General features: G+C 33.7%; 1 protein-coding gene across 2 annotated transcripts in view; it reads right to left on the reverse strand.

Annotated features, from left to right (window-relative positions):
• SEMA3A (semaphorin 3A) overlaps positions 1-16,121 on the reverse strand; it is a 465,628-nt gene that overhangs the window by 352,607 nt on the left and 96,900 nt on the right. The gene's annotated exons all lie outside the window — the stretch shown is intronic.

Below are 16,121 nucleotides of genomic sequence, written 5' to 3' on the forward strand. Positions count from 1 at the left end.
TTGAACATATGTAATCTGTGTATCTGCCTTTGTGGGTCCTTTCAATAGTTCTACTTAGGGCAGCTGCACTTGAAGCTTAAGGGTTTGCAGCTGTTAGAGGCTATATGAGGAACGTGAGGGTTTGGCACGCGTTTTCATAGTTCCTACTGTGTAGAATTTTGGCAAGAACTGTGGAAAGGGTATGGCGACTTAGAGAATGTTTGAAAAACTTTTCTCCATAGTTGTGGCTCTGAGCACATGAGGTATGGAGTTGAAGATTATTAGGGTGGTTATTTTGATTGGAGCATTTGGGTCCATTCATATAGCTAACATGGCTTAATATTCTGTGACTCTGCTTTAATTTTGGTCTTTCTTTGATAAGTACAACAAAGAGAAGAACGTTGTGAAGTAGGTCTGAAGAGTGTTTTGTTTTCTCAATTTAAACACCAGTTTTAAAATTTTAACATGACTATTTTCACTGACAGCATCTTTTAAGAGCCTATTAACGTTAGTATTCCTGAACAGTTTCAATTTCCATAGAAGAACCCTTTTACCCACATGCATTAAATTGAGGAAACAAGTAATTCTAATACTCAAATAATTACTTAGGGTACTTAAATTATTTCTGAGAGGGGGAAAAATACCAGGGAGGATTAAAAATAATCATTTCATCTTGGGGCACCTGAGTGGCTCAGTCGGTTAAGTGTCAGACTTTGGCTCAGGTCATGATCTCACAGTTTGTGAATTCGAGCCTCACGTAGGGCTTGGTGCTGACAGCTCAGAGCCTGGAGCCTGCTTCAGATTCTGGGTCTCCCTCTCTCTCTGCCCCTGTCCTGCTCACGTTTTGTCTCTCTCTTTCTCAAAAATAAAGAAATATTAAAAAATTTAAAAAAATAATTTCATCTATCTATGTATCTACCTACCTATCTTAGATTTTATTTTTAAGTAATCTCTACACACAATGTGGGGCTCGAACCCACAATCCCAAGATCAAGAGTTGCATTCTCCACCAACTGGGCCAGCCAGGTGCCTGCAACAAAATCATGTTAGAAAGACAATTCAACAGTGCACTTAAGAGAAAATTTGAGAAAGTGACATTTTCCTTGGTAAAGTCCTAAAAGAAAAAAGATGTTAAAACATTAACAATCCAGTGAGATCTCTATTCCTTGACTGAGAATAACATTTGTCATTGAAGATTTTTTTTTTTTAACTTTAGAAGGGACATTTCGCTCTAGCAAGGATTTTTGCTAGACATTCCATTTGTAAACCATAAAATTATATTAAATTCAATATGGACTTATCTAGATGGATTTAGAAGGATACACATAATATATATTAGGAATATTTGCATCAAGTCAACCAGATATCAATAAATTTATACTTGTCTCAGTATTTCTGATGAAAATGTATCAGAATCATTAATATATATTGATTATATATATATACATATATATATATACATATATAGTAAAGATTTCAATCTTGTATCAGAATCATTAATATATATTGATTATATATATATACATATATAGTAAAGATTTCAATCTTTTACATACAGCTGAATGATGTATAAAAACTAGTCAAATTTGTTTTCAAAATATCTTCTATAAAATATTTTTTAATACAAGAGGGAAATTAGAACACTTGTGAGAGTGTAAATTTCTTCACTTAACCTTTGTGATGGTTATAGCTCCATGTACAAAGGAAAACAGAGGAGTGAAGCAATTTCAAAAGAATAAAAGGATACTGAACAAACAGGCCTTTGCACCTAATTTTGGATAATCTGATAAGTAAAGCCTCCATTTCACTCCATGCAGACATGAACTACCACCATATCAACCATGTGATAAGCACATACATTCCATGCTCCCTGCCATTAATATGATCTTGTGTAATATATTCTTCTAGCACCCATTTATCAAGCAACTCCTAAGTATGCAATATTAGAGATTTAAATATTGCTTTCAAATATGTTTGTTTTATCAATTTCATAAACTACTTCAAGGCAAAATTAGGTATTTTGCTTTCTTCTGAATCAAAAAGTATAAATCATGAGCAAGTTGCCAACATTATGATCATTCTTACACCATTTCTTGAATCTAGCTGTCTTAAAACCTAGGAGTCATTACTTCCGCTTCCTCATCCCACATTCATTACATCAGCAGGTCCTGCAAATTACACTTTGTGATTCGTTTCTAATTGTATCTCCTTTTCTCCCTTTCTACTGACAACATCCATCCACATGCCTAACATCTCAAACTTGGATGACTGGAATAGCTTCCTTATTCTCCCATTAGTTCTAGCTCCCCTTTATTGTGGTTTCCATAAGGCTTGCCACTGAAGTGATGTTTAAAAATACAATTCTGATCATGTTACCTACACACTTCAGCTCACCTATCCCTTTAAGTATTTTAATATAGAAATATAACTCCAGAATTTTATGCCCCTCACACCTTAGGATCTTTGGTAATGCATTTCCTGCCTGCCCATTCCCAAGAAAATTATTTTCTGCTCTTCTTCTTGTGTCATCTTATGATTCACCACCTCAAGGAAGCCATTCCCGAACTCTCAAAGCAGAGTCATTTAATCTTTGCTACTACAGTAACTTTTTTTTTCTTTCTTTTGGAATACATAACTTATTTAAAATCTACACTGTGAATGCCTTGAGCATAAGGACCTTGTCTGTTTGAATAAGTTAAATGGAAAATTAAGAAATTTTTTATAAAATAAGAAAAGATACAGGCCTTCAAATTCTATTTTTCAACTAGATAAACATTTCAGGGAAAATAAGATACATTCAAATATTATATATATATATATGTATGTATATGTATATATATATATATATTTATTTACTTACATATACATATCCAAGAGACTATATATATATATATATATATTTACTTATATATACATATCCAAGATACTATATATATATATATATATATATATATATATATAGTCCAAGAGACTCTTGGACACCTATATGTATATATCTTGTGTGTGTGTATACACACACAATTTAATATATCCCAATAGACTTATCTCAAGTGTAAATTTTCCACATCTCTTAAATGAACACACAATCTAGTAGATTGGTAAATATGGTAATAAATAATGAGTTTCTAACAAAATTCTTACAGTTGAGGAATGAGCACTCTGTTATGAGGATGCAAAGGAAGACAATAATAATTCTACTTGTCAAAAGCAAGCACGAAATTATAGAGGTTATGATTTGAATCAGGCCTTGAATGATGCCAAGAATTTTAGCAGAAACACGAGTAACACCAACACCAACAAAACTCTATACGCTGTGGGAACTACGAGCAAAATTATGGCCTCCTGATTGTACTTAGTACATTTTTGAAAACTAAGTAGCTAATTATCAATAGATAAGAAAAATAACCAGTATTTAATGAGCACTTACCAAGTGCCAGACATCATGTCTTATGTGCCTTGAGATGTATGTTCTCATTCAGTCACAATCTCAATCACAAGCCTGTGATGTTACTACCTAAATTCATTTATCTAAGTATACAAACTCAGGATTGGAGTATTTCAGTATGTTTTACATGAAGGTATAGCTAAAAAAATTAAGACATATGAACTCTCAAGCCCATAACCTTAACCACCAGAATATACTACTCTTGAAGAATAAAAGTAGAGAGAGATGAACTGGAATTATAAACTTTAGCTGTATCATGAACCGTGTCAGATACCATGTGTGAGACTTTCAGTTTCCTCCAGACAATGAGAAACACTGGAAAGTCTGAAGGCAGGGGGATTACATGATCCACTATAATATTTTAAGAAGACTTCTATGGCAGACAATATGGAAAATTAACGAAGTTAGATTGATTAAATTGCCTATGATGCATAAAATTGCCTATAAATGAGCTAGGCCACTAGGATACTTAAAAGTAATTTAATTCAGCCTTATTCAAACTAAATACTCTAGAATGATTATTGAACACTACCTCATCCTCTGCCAAATACTGATTCTCTAAGGAAACACTTGTCTGGTAAGGATAATCTGGCATTGAGAGGTAGCTGATGTGCTTATGAGAGCAGCCAAGTGGAGATGTCAGTAAAAAATAACAATATGAATCATGAGAGGAGGAGTCACTTGAGATATAAATAGAAAATTTAGGATCTCCACACTGAAATTATTTATAGAAGGAAGCAATCTATAAATTCATTAATAGCAAAGGATTCCTTAGAATATATTAGAATATGGATATTCTTGACATTACATTTTCTTAAATGTAAATATTTGTCAATCCATTCGATATGGATTTTTTTAAACAATGTTTCCAATATTATGTAAGATAAAGATCAATGTTTTTGGCTAATGTGGAATAACGGAATAGATTTACTCTTCTGCCTTAAACAATTAGAATACACACACACACACACACACACACACACACACACACACAAATACATAGAATACTGATTTGAAGGAAGTGGACAACAGACAGTATAGGACTGTGGTCCCTCAGAGAAAGGAAATTATCAAGGTAAGCCCTGCATTTACATCAACTTATTGCTTAGCAGTATATGGACTCTAGTGTGGAGACAGGGAAAAGACCCATGCACAGAACCAGATTCTTACTGATTTGAAACAGAGAGCCAAGTTCTGAAATGCCAAGGCAGTTACAGTTTGCTGGCCAGAGTCCTGAAGAGGAGAGATCTATAGAAAGAGACCTAGGTATATTTGCAGAGGACTCTCCAAGCCTTTGGCTGAATACTGACCTACTCATGTGTGAGAGTAGACTACCCCAGGAAAGGGAAAGAACCACTTTAAAAAGTAATAGGAAGACAAATATCTGGAGCTAAAAGATCATAGTTCATGCTTCCATCACACAGAGTGGAAAGCCCTACTAGGACATGAAGCATCAAGTAGAGTCATTAGACTGACTCAAAATTAAAAACTTCTGCTATTTGAAAGATACTATTAAGAAAACTAAAAGGCAAAGATTACAAGAGAGAAAATATTTTCAAAATATTTATCTCAAAAAGAACTTGTAACCAGAATACATGAAGAACTGCAAGTTAATAAGACAAACAACTCTAAGTAACATGGACAATATGTGCATATAGATTTTACCAAAGAATAAATACCAATGGCGAATAAGCACAAGAAAAGAAACTCGGTGTCATAAGTCATTAAGGAAAAGCATCACACGTGCGCACACACACACACACACACAGACACACACACTCATCTCAATACAATGAGCTACCAGTACATACTCTACTTAATGGGTACCATTAAAAAGACTGATAACCTCAACTGTAGATGAGGATGCAGAATTCACATAAGTCATTTGTAAGAATGCAGAATAGTATGGCTACTTTAGAAAATATGTTGGTAGTTTCTCATAAAGCTCAACATCACTTACCAGACAACCTAGCAGTCTAAGTGCTAGGTATTTACCCCAAAGAAACTGACAACACACAATTACCCAAAGCTGTGCATTCGATGCTGATAGTAGACTTATTCTTAATAGGAAAAAAACAAAACAAAACAAAACAAACAAATGTCCATTTCTTGGTGATTAGACAAATAAATTTTAGTACATCCATGCAAAGGAAAACTACTTAGCAATAGAAAGAAACACCAAGAATGACCCTTAAAAGAATTTTCTAATTAAAATAAGCCAGCCACTGGGGTGCATGGGTGGTTCAGTCGGTTGAGTGTCTGGTTCATGGTTTCAGCTCAGATCATGATCTTACAGTGCCTGGGTTTGAGCCACATGTCCTGCTCCGCAATTTCAGTGCTTGGAATTCTCTCTCTCTCTCCCTTACTCTCTGACCCTCCTCTATATGCATGGGTGCACACTCTCTCTCCCTCTCTCAAAATAAATAAACTTTTTTTTAAGCCAGCCACTATAGAATATATTCTTCATGATATTATTCCTATGGAATACTAGAAAATGCAAAGCTTTAGATTCATAAAGAAGATAAATGGTTGCCAGTGGCCAAAGTGATATGAAGAAATTCACTGGCCAGGGGCATAAGGATGATAGAAATGTTCCATAGCATGATTGTGGTGGTAGGAAGATGATAGTATATGCCTATGTCTATGTCTGTCGAAACATCAAATTTAGGAGTACCCAGAGGGTTTAGTTGGTAGATCCTGTGACTCTTGATCTTTGGGTTTTGAGTTTGAGCTTCACATTGGGCTTAGAGTTTACTTTAAAAAAAAAAATCAAATTTACACTTATTCTTACATTATACTTCAATAATACCAACTGAAAAAAATGAATGTGGATGCTGACAGTAGGGGAGACTGAATGTGTGTAAGGCAGGACAAATATGGGGACTCTGCCCTTCCCACTCAATTTTTCTGTGAACCTAAGATGGCTTTAAAAAATAAAATCTATGTTTCTAAAAAGTCAATAAACATATTGCTCAAAGTTAAATTTCACCACAAATAAACATTAACATGGCTGTGCTAAAGCCTGAGCACTTTAGTGTTAGGAAAGAAGTAAATAAAATGTGCAGAATTTTTAAATAAGAGGATTAGTTTCATGGGACTATTATACATGAGAGAAAACAGTATTTGTCAACATGTATTCAAAGTTAAGATTAGTTTTTCCATATAGATTACAAAAGGTATAATCAATCAACAACAGCTGGTATTTCTGTTTTCCTCTTTGGCTAAAAAAGGCATTTCTGATGGTATATTTTGATTATTTTCTTCATAAAATAAATAATTATCAAAACATCAAAGCACAGTTATAATGCCGAGTAAAAGCCAGACTCCAAAAATACATATTGTATATTTCCATTTTCAAGAAAAGGAAAAAATTGTCTCTAGTGATAAAAAAAATAGTGGTTTTCCCTGGTAGATCATTGTCTGGAAACTGGTATGAAGGAACCCTATATATTTATCTTAGTGGTGGTTCTGTGTGTGTGTGTATGTTTGTGTGCGTGTCTATCACATTGTAGATATAATTCATCAAGTTATATAGTTAAGAGTTGTTCATTTATTCCATGTGTGTTGAACTTAAATTTTGAGGCAATTTTTTCCTTTTCAGATTTATATACTTCATATTTTTCTGGAAGCCTATTCATTCCCCCTGGGTTCTTCATTTATTCCCCTATCACTTCCACTCTTCCTTTTTTCCTTTCCCTACCACTGTCATCTTTCCTTCATATTTCCCTCTTTTTCCCAACAAATATATTAGGTACTGTGGATCCAAATGAACTGCAAAAATATGTATGGTCCTACTTTCAAGAAGATTAAATTTGAAGAAAGGCAACCAATATTAGTTTCAAAAAACCACTCACATAAATTGAAGAATGATAAATACCTCTACATGCATATAATGCAGAGATCTTAAACATGCAGTAAGGTCAGAAAGGTTTTCCTGAAGAAGTGAACAGAGGAGATGAAAAGGGAGGAAGACATGGCTGCAGAGTGTACTTCATCTGGACAGACATTGTGGCTAGAGGGAAATTGTTTCTCTGTCCCTCTTCTGGCTCCACCAGAGCAATAGCTTCTATGTGTGCCCATAGTTCCTGTATTAATAATCCCAATAATATATGTCCATAACTCACCTTACCTAGTTTCATAACAGCATTAGGCTTCATTGATTTTTTTCCCCTAGAATTTGTCCCAGGTCCTTTTTGTTTTTGCACTGTAATCTCTAGGCATTCTCAGATGTATCTATGACTTGAATGAATAACTGTTCAAAGATTTCTTAACCGTGCTAACTCCAGTCCAGATTGTTCCTCTGAGCTCCAGACTTATATCTCTGTTTGCCTTCTTGACATCTCCAGGGTGTATCAATATATCCTAATTGGAAATAACACTCTTGTTGCCCAGAGTCTTCCCAAATTGACCTAACTCTTAACGTTCCCTATTTCAGGGTTACATCTGTTCTGTCACACAAGCCAGAAATTTAGACGTTAACCCTGACATCTTTTTGTTCTTTATCTTCCACATCAGTATAATCCCATGACCTTTCAGTGAATCTATCTCAATCTTTACTGCATTGACCACTAAACTGTTCCTCATATCAATCCCTATTTTCCCTTTTCATCCACATGGTTCTTGTTCATACCACATCATCTCCCTCACTATGCCCAATAGTACTTGCAATATCCTCTTATAGTACCTGATATATAATAGGGTCCAATCAAGAACTTTGCAGGGAGTAGGGAATGAGGTAGTATTTTCCTTTTGAAAATTCATAGGGCAGTAAATTTCCACTGAAAGCAATCAATACACTTATAATATACTTTTAATCCAACAAAAGTTTTATGTGTTTGGTAACTTCATTTTTTTGAAACTGGGAAAAATATGCTATTTGTGATTGGACATGCACACTGTGAAAATCATAAACTAATGACCCCAATACACTTGCCCAGCCCCAGTTACTGGGGTCTTTGCATTCTGTATTTCCCCCATATTAAAGATGTAACTATGGATATATTCACCTTTATTTTTCATTTATCTTGTTTTAAAATACAGGGTCTGCTATATCATATTAAAGTCTAAATTTAGAGTTCTTAGAAAGCATCAATAATAACGCTGCTTGGTAACCAAAGAGTGATTCAGAGCACAACTGTGCCATCAAGCACCTAAATCCGTAATTACCATGGTTATTTTATTTTTATAACTTGAATTTTCCAGTTGTCTTTATCTCTCATTTATTGTTTCCAAATACACTCCAGTAACTTGAAATTTAGTCAACTTCATCTGTCATGACACTTGGTGTCCTTGAAGAATTGTTAGTGATTGAAAAGAGACTGAAGATAAGGTGGGTTGTGTATGTGTTGTGATCCTCCTTGGAAGACAGATTATTTTCAGGAGAGAAGATTAGTCGTATAAAGGCAAAGTTATATAAACTTAGGAAAGCGTGTATGCAATCATATGTGTACACACAAACTCTCTGTCACACACATGTACCTTAAAGAAACACATTGGAAAGTATTTTTTTTAGATAGCCAGGATTAGAAGCATGTATAAGGCGAGCATTTATTCACAGCACTTGTATAAAGACCAGTCAACATTTCTAATATTTAGATGGCCTTCAAAACTCTTTCCTATCATTCCCACAGATAATGCTTATTTCTCCATTCACAAAGGGACCACCTGTTTGGCTTCCTGTGGTAATACCGCATCTTGGATAGGCCTCTAAAAATAGCTCTCCAAATTCTCAATTGATTTTCTCAAGTACTACATTAGAAATTGAGAGTTTTCTGATCTTTAATATAATATACCTTTGCCTCCAATTCCAGAAGTTATAAATAGAACTTCAAAAATTCAACTACATTCTTAAAGTAAACCCCTTTCTATAATAAGGCAAGAAGCTGCTTGCTCATGCTGACAGCATTCTAAGAGCCAAGACTAAACAAATGTGGATATCTCAAGGACATGGTTATGTAATACGACTATAGTTTCAGGGCAGGGGAGGATGATACATTTCTGTAACAGTATGCTGTCGCATACCGAAAAACATCTGAGACTACCAGAAAATAAACAGGTTAGGGTCAGACTGTGACATCATTCATTTATATTCATTATATCCACAAATATTCATTGAGATCAAATAAGTGAGACTGATGGGTCACTTACGGGAAGATAGTGGGTAAGAATATTTGGATTGGTAAGGACAAGTATCAAATTAATCTGTACCAAATACGTACTACACACACATACACACACACACACACACACACACATCTTTCTTTCTCTTCTAACATTATAGATGTGTTGTAGAAGTTTGGTCATCAACTGTACCAGTTCTCAGAGTCTCCTGAAATAAAGTAGAGTGATCTAGAAACAACAACTTTTAACATAAGAAACTCTTCTCTACGAGATAAATTATTTCTTCATATACTTTCCAGATACCTAATATATTTCTGTGATCCTGCATAACATATATTATATAGTGGATATAAAGATTCAGATGGGTAAAACATAGTTCAATATAGATGAGTGAATTAATATAAAATATGGGGAGAAAGTGTTTCATTTTCTTTGTCCTATTAGAATAGAAACTGACATGATATGCTATTCATAGAATGGACATCAAATTCTGAAAGGTTGCTTTTTTCCATAGCATACTTTTGGGAGAGAATAAGAAAGCTTCACTGATCACAACATTAAAATGTCATAAAACATGGAATCTAACCTAAGAAGTAGTTCTGTCTGTGAGCTTTCAGGTCCACATTGTTTATTGATTTTATCCTCTTCTCAAACCATATGTTAAGTTACAAATTCTGAAATTGCTTCATTAAATCACATTTTTCTTCTTTTATGTGTCAGTTACCTATTGAGAACATATGTTATCTCAACACACTAACACTTACTCGCAAGTCATATACTGTAAGTTTAATGCTCTGAAAAAATAGAGAAATAAAAATGTCACCATGTTCTAGCTGAAAATAAAATTTCAACAAAATGATATTATAAATATTTAAAATGTAAAGCAAAACTTATAATGACGTAACAAATCCAGAGAGTTCTTGGACATAGAAGGTTATACAAAACGCACTGGCAACATATTTCCCTCTGTATGAAGTAATTGCTTACTCTCTATATGATCTACACAGCTAAGAAAAGTTAGGCCAATGATTTGTGTTCAACTCAATTAATGGTAGTTCCTTAAGTGGTGAGATAGTTCTGAACTTACTCTTCTATTAAACAAACAATTCCTTATTTTCTCTTTTATATGAGAGATACAGCATTTTAAAATAGATTTTACTATTAACTGTAAGAAGCCAAGTATTTGTACCATTATCCCACCCATTCATTTTCCACTTTCCTCCCCTTTCTATTCCTTTTCTTATATACTACCCAAATACCACCCCCCGCCATTAAATTGCCAGAATTTTGAATAGAGTTTCTTTTAATAGATTTTCCTATACAACAACAAAACGTATAGTGAAGAAACAGTGAATGAATGTTAAATCATATGCACAATAGGTTTTATCCTGCCAAACACTGATAGAGACAAAACAGGACTGCTGAAATTTTTCTGCCTTTGGGACAGAAAATAATTTGATGCTGGCCCTTTTAGATGTTATTTTTTACAAATGGCATATTTTCTGAGTCTCTATGTTATGTATGCACCACCACAAGAAACACATAGATGCATAGTTGATACTTGCTAAAGAAACAGAGGAGATAAAAATAACTTAGAATCACTAACTAAATTCAGGTCATTCTTCTAAAAATGATATGAAAATTATTATTCTTTTTATCATAGCAAATTTTATCTTTCCATTCAAGTCATGAAATCAATTTATCTACCACTGTAACCTCATCAGAATAAAATACACCATCTGCATACCAGACCTTCATGACTGGCTGAGGACAACACAGACCATTTCCAGTTAAGATTCTCAGGGAAATTAAGTATACAGAATGGAATTCCCTAAATTAGAATGTCTATAATGTGAGAGCAGAAACAACTGTTTTGACCAGAAAACAAGTCTCCAGTGTTTCACAACTCTGGAATAACAAAAAGAAAGCTTCTTTTGAAGTCTTGGACTCTGTTCAATTTCTCATCTATTTTGTAGGACGAAATGATTTCATTCACTCGATTAACTAGAAGTTTAACCTATATTCAGGGAGAGATACATACCATATTTATATAGGTTGATTTTATAATATTTAGATAAGCAGAAGCTACATAAATGTCTTCTAGAAAGCCTTAATTTACCAAGTCAATGACTAACTTTTAAATTATTCTCACCACAATTTCACAGGGTCATCAAGCCATCATATATATATATATATATATATATATATATATATATATATATATTTTTTTTTTTAATTAAAATAAATCTGATCAAGGGGTCGTTATATGGTTTCCACTTGGAAAAATTTCTGTCTGCTAAATCTAGACAAAACTGAGGAGGAAATTCAAGAAAGTTCAAAGAATATGTAAGTCCAAGTTAAAATGTTTTAAACAAAAAGACTAAGAATATAAGACCAATTTGTAAGTGCTTGAGAATGTAACTCCTTAATGTATATTCCCTGGTCAATAAAATGTGAATGAAAAATCTGGTTGGTCTGAAGTATTCACAGCCTGTGTAATGAGTACTATAAATGGAAGTAAATTACTTAAATGGAAGTAAATGGAAATATCCTGGAATGAAAGGAAATAGCTTAAAATCTCCAGAAATGGTTTTAACAAGAAATGACAATGCTACACAAATCTTTGCAACATTTCTGATCCATGCCTTGTGTTTTACAGATCTTCTTTACCCATTATACACAATAAATAACATAGATATTTGATATTAAAAATGTATATATTTTTTGCAATTTATTTTAGTGTCTTAAAATTGGGTAGGGATTTGGGTCATATTGATGGTGCAGTCCATGCAATATAATGAGTTGAACTTGCCATTTAAAAAGATAATTTAGTGGTAAAGAGAGCTATTTATTGTACCTCAATGCTAACTAATTTTACTTTTTCCAATATATATGTTATAACTTATTTCAAAAGCAGACCTTATTTGTTTGAGTTTACTGTAATTCCAAGAGAATAGACAGAACTCTATTTTTAACCTAGTTCATATTATAAGAAAATAGCCTGGACTCTACAGGTTAATCATAAATACATGTTTAAACATAAAAAGTTTCTGAAATGTGTTATTTAATTATAACTGGTGATTTAGTAGAAGCCTATTAAATGCATGTAAATTGAATTCCATAAAGTAAAACTAAATCATTGTGAAATCAAGACCTTTAAATATGCATTTTAATGAGAAAAATATGCAGTTTGAAAAGTCTGATTTTTTTCATATAAAATAACTTTTGCACCTGTGAAAAAGTCTAACTATAAGAGGATTTCATTTGGGTCATTAAGTCTAATTGCTTTACTTATTTTGGTTTTTGAAATATCCTCAGTTTAAGTGTATACAAATAATAGAATTATTTCATTATGAAATACAATTTTAAAACAATAAAACACTTATTTCTGATAAAAGCTGCACAATGATATTTAAGTTTTTTATGACGTTGCAAAACTGATAGGTTCTGAAATTCCAAGTTTTTAACAAAAAAGGCATTTTGCAATCTTTAAAGATCACACAAAGCAGGTCAGCTTTGATTACGACTATCTGAGAACCACAAGGGTAAATTATATGACACCTTTTTTCTATTTCATCTTGACAAATTAGTTCCTAAATAGACTAATGACTTAAGAATCCTTGCTCTGCTAGATTTGGGAAGTGTTACAATGAAAGGGACTGTAATTGCAAAAGTATTAACATATTTCACCCTTACCCAAATTTACTTGGAGCATATCAGGATGAGTCTAGAATATATACTTTATTATGCAGGTTCCCCTTCAATTTCAAAGGGGAATGGAGTAAGCCACACTTTTTGGTTGACTATCCTTACCTATAGCAATTTTTAAACAATCTACAAGTTTAAATAATCCTTTAAAGATTCTGAGATCAAGGACAAAAATGGACTTTGAATTTTAAAAATGTACAGCTATAAATATCCTTTGAAAATTTTGTTATCAGGAACTAGAAGTTTAATATATGTTTTTTTTCCATATTTTGTCTTTTAACTTGAATACTTGAAAATGCTTTATAACTTCATATACTTAGTACAAATTTTACTGTGAGAGATGTTTTCAACAGGCCTTCGTAGCCTATACAAGTATACTTAACTTTTGCCATAAAACTATGATAAGTCAGAAAGGGACAATACAGGAATGAGACAAAACAGGGTGTTCTAGTTTGGTTCTCATATACTCAACAGTAATGGAATGAAATTCAATTGTTCAAAACAAAATCAGGACTGGGTTATCTTCATTCTTTCCCACTTCAAATACAATTGACAGTAAATTTTGTGACAGGAGGACAGGAGGTAAACAAACGTACCATCTATCAAAGGACTGAAGGAAAGAAGGAAGAAAGGGAGGGTAAACAAAAGAGGTATCACTGTACATAACAATGTCAAGAAAGGCAAAAGGGATTTTTGTGATACTATTTCAGTGCATATACTGTTGGCCAGAAACAAAGATGTAAGGACATGTAACTTTAGGAAAGTTTTCCACAACCAGTATAAGAAATTAACCAGGAAGTTAATTAGTAAGAAATGTATTTAATCATCACAGAGAGCAAGGGTTGGTTTTACAAAGAGAAAAACAATGTAATTTCCTGTCTTGGCAGGGTGGTCAAACCACAGAGGCAGAAAGAAAATGTAATATCTTAAATCTCCTACAAAAAACTTACTAGATTTGGCCAATTTCTTTTTTTCCATAGAAGGTGGGCTTAATTAATTTTGTACAATTCTTAGAGACCTTGTGCTCTAAATTTTGGGTGGTATAAAACTAACTGACTTTCAAAGGCTAGTGTTAATTAGTGTTAATTGGTTCCTGGTGGATATCAGAAACTAGTTAAAAAAAAAAAAACACCCTAAAATATAAGCTAGGGCTTTTGGAGTTTGGAATGACTAGATCTTGGAAAGAAATACACTGTTTTTCACAATTTCTGAAGTAGCCACAGAAGAGAGAACCACAGGGACCATGAGTTCTACTGGAGATCATGATCCAAAGGAGAGATGATTAATTAGGAGCATGCTCTCATCAAGTGCTGAGTTTGTCTCACAAGAGTTGAGCTCAATGGACTTGAGAAACTTTAACAACTTGGAAGAAAAAATATCTATAATGATTGGGAGAAATGATGTAACATAGAAATCGGTGATTATAACATTCCTCTATGATACACAGGAACCAATAAAAATAACAAAACAGAAAAAAATTTAAAAATATGAAGAGCTAGGACACAGTGGAGAAAATTCTACTACTGGGGCAAGGGAGATAGCCATGTATGCAAATAAATACATCTATCTTTACTAAGCATGGGGATTAGGGCTTGTAAATATGAAGCAATCGTCCATATTCAAAGAAAAAGAATAAACAGGCATCGTTAGGGAGAAGGGTTCATATAAAGGAGGAGAGTCACTAAATAACAAAGCCCCCCAAATGATGAATCTCATGACATAGAGTAGGAAACGAAGCCTTCCAGAAAAGTGCATTGAGCAAGGAGAATCCCCAGAAAAATTCCTATTGCTAAATCATGTGGATACACATGAAATCATCAAAAGAGTCAAAGAAGCATCTTCAGGGTTAGGCCTGGGACATTAACCCAAGGACTTCGGGGAGGAGGCTGTATTTTTCAATCTTCCTATGCAAAAAAATTCACAGGAGAGAAATGGAAGACAAGCGTGGTTCTAGGTTCTCCCTTCTTTTTTTACATTTTTATTTATTTTTGAGAGACAGAGTACAAGTGGGGGAGGGGTAGAGAGAGAAGAGACACAGAATCCGGAGCAGGCAGGCTGCAGGCTCCGGGCTCCAAGCTGTCAGCACGGAGACCAACGCGGGGCTCAAACTCACAAACCGTGAGATCATGACCTGAGCTGAAATCAGACGCTTAACTGACTGAGCCACCCAGGAGCACCTCCCTTCTTTCACTACTATGCTAGTTTTATACAGTCTTGAAAATCATTTAACTCTTATTTGCTTAGGTTTGCTTTGTTTGTTTTTTTGTTGTTTTAGTAATGCCTGTGTAGTTTCATATGGCATATTTAATGGTTAAGAGTGGGTGTTCTGAAGATAAGCTCTGAGATAAACATTCTTCCTTCACCAATAAAGACCTGAATGGCCTTGAACAAGTTATTTAATTCCTCCAAGACTCAGTTATCATATTCATAAAATGGCAATAATAAATCCCTATCTCACAGTGATGTTGAGAGAATTAGAGAGTTCTCAATTCCAACCACATAATAAACACTCAACAAATGCTTTCTTATCATTATTCCAGGCTTTTGTAGGTGCTTCAGCAATATTGGGAAGCATATTTGAACACTTGTTATGAATATATCAGGAAGCTCCAGGATGTTATTTGACAGAGTTGCAGAACAATGAATATCATGGTGACCAAGAGCAAATCCATCACTGTGAGATCATCCTTCCCGCACTTCCTAATCTCACCTTTCAGTTGTAGCTTCTCAGAAAAATGCACACTCTTGAGGTTTCAGGTGCCCAGCATATATGGAATCCCCTTTTAAATTTATAATAGAATTTTATTAATGATTAGTATTTATACGCTTCCATGGAACTGTAGTATTTTCATAGGTAATTTTACATTTC

The sequence above is a fragment of the Panthera uncia genome, chromosome A2 (genome assembly GCF_023721935.1).
Source record: "Panthera uncia isolate 11264 chromosome A2, Puncia_PCG_1.0, whole genome shotgun sequence".
NCBI classification, from domain to species: domain Eukaryota; kingdom Metazoa; phylum Chordata; class Mammalia; order Carnivora; family Felidae; genus Panthera; species Panthera uncia.